The sequence below is a fragment of the Leucoraja erinacea genome, chromosome 4, assembly GCF_028641065.1.
Source record: "Leucoraja erinacea ecotype New England chromosome 4, Leri_hhj_1, whole genome shotgun sequence".
NCBI classification, from domain to species: Eukaryota; Metazoa; Chordata; class Chondrichthyes; order Rajiformes; family Rajidae; genus Leucoraja; species Leucoraja erinaceus.
The window spans coordinates 76,752,563-76,754,850 of NC_073380.1; positions in this window are offsets into that span (position 1 = coordinate 76,752,563).

Sequence of the window (2,288 nt, forward strand, 5' to 3'; positions counted from 1 at the left end):
ACCAATGCCATGTACAATTTTAAAATTACATCCTAGCTTCTATACTCAATGCTCTGATTTATAAAGGCTAGCATACCAAAAGCTTTCTTTACCACCATGTCTATATGAGATTCCACCTTCAAGGAACTATGCACGGTTATTCCCAGTTCCCTCTGTTCAACTGCATTCTTTAATTCCCTACCATTTACCATGTACGTCCTATTTTGATTTGTCCTGCCAAGGTGTAGCACCTCACACTTATCAGCATTAAACTCCTTCTGCCATCTTTCAGCCCACTCTTCCAAATGGCCTAAATCACTCGGTAGACTTTGGAAATCCTCTTCAATATCCACAACACCCCCTGTCTTTGTATCATCTGCATACTTACTAATCCAATTTACCACACCTTCATCCAGATCATTGATGTACATGACAAACAACAAAGGACCCAACACAGATCCCTGAGGCACCCCACTAGTCACCTGCCTCCAACCCAACAAACAGCTATCCACCATTACACTTTGGCGTCTCCCATTCAGCCACTGTTGAATCCATCTTGCTATTCCTGCATTTATACCCAACAGTTGAACCTTCTTAACCAACCTTCCATGAGGAACCTTGTCAAAGGCCTTACTAAAGTCCATATAGACAACATCCACTGCTTTACCCTCGTCAATTTCTCTAGTAACCTCTTCAAAAAATTCAAGAAGATTAGTCAAACATGACCTTCCAGGCACAAATCTATGTTGACTGTTCCTAATCAGACCCTGTTTATCCAGATGCTTATATAAATTATCTCTAAGTATCTTTTCCATTAATTTGCCCACCACTGAAGTCAAACTAACCGGTCTATAATTGCTAGGTTTACTCTTAGAACACTTTTTAAACAATGGAACAACATGCGCAGTAATCCAATCCTCGGGGACTATTCCCGTTTCTAATGACATTTGAAAAATTTCTGTCATAGCCCCTGCTATTTCTACACTAACTTCACTCAATGTCCTAGGGAATATCCTGTCAGGACCTGGAGACTTATCCACTTTTATATTTTTCAAAAGTGTCAGTACTTCTTTTACTTTGAAACTCATAGTATCCATAGCTACTCTACTAGTTTCCCTTACCTCACATAATTCAATATCCCTCTCCTTGGTGAATACCGAAGAAAATAAATTGTTCAATATCTCCCCCATCTCTTTTGGCTCTGCAGATAGCTGTCCACTCTGTCTTTCCAATGGACCAATGTTATCCCTCGTTATCCTTTTGATATTAATATAGCTGTAGAAGCCCTTTGTATTTACTTTCACCTTACCTGTCAAAGCAACCTCATATCTTCTTTTAGCTTTTCTAATTTCTTTCTTAAGATTCTTTTTACATTCCTTATACTCCTCAAGCACCTCAATTACTTCATGCTGCCTATAATTATTGTAGATCTCCCTCTTTTTCCGAACAAGATGTCCAATTTCCCTTGAAAACCAGGGCTCTTTCCAATTTTTACTGTTTCCTTGCAACCGAACAGGAACATAAAGATTCTGTACTCTTAAAATTTTCCCTTTAAATGTCCTCCATTTCTCTTCTACATCCTTCCCATAAAACAAAATGTCCCAGTTCACTCCTTTTAAATCATTTTGCATCTCATCAAAGTTAACCTTTCTCCAATCAAAAATCTCAACCCTAGGTCCAGTTCTGACCCTCTCCATAATTATATTGAAACAAATGGTATTGTGATCATTGGACACGAAGTGCTCCCCAACGCATACCTCCGCCACCTGTCCCATCTCATTTCCTAACAGGAGGTCCAGCACTGCCCCTCCTCTAGTAGGTACCTCTATGTATTGTTGCAAAAAAATATCCTGCACACATTTTACAAACTCCAAACCATCCAGCCCATTTACAGAATGTGTTTCCCAGTCTATATGTGGAAAGTTGAAATCTCCCACAATCACTACCTTGTGCTTACTACTAATATCTGCTATCTCCTTACATATTTGCTTTTCCAATTCTCGATCCCCATTTGGTGGTATATAATACACCCCTATAAGTGTTGCTACACCTTTCCCACTTCTCAGTTCCACCCAAATAGCCTCCCTAGATGAGCCCTCCAATCTGTCCTGCCAAAGCACTGCTGTAATATCTTCCCTGACTAGCAATGCAACACCTCCACCTCTTGCCCCTCCAATTCTATCACACCTGAAGCAACGAAATCCTGGAATATTTAATTTCCAATCACAGCCCTCCTGCAACCACGTTTCACTGATCGCCACAACATCATATTTCCAGGTGTCTATCCAGACTCTAAGCTCATCCACCTT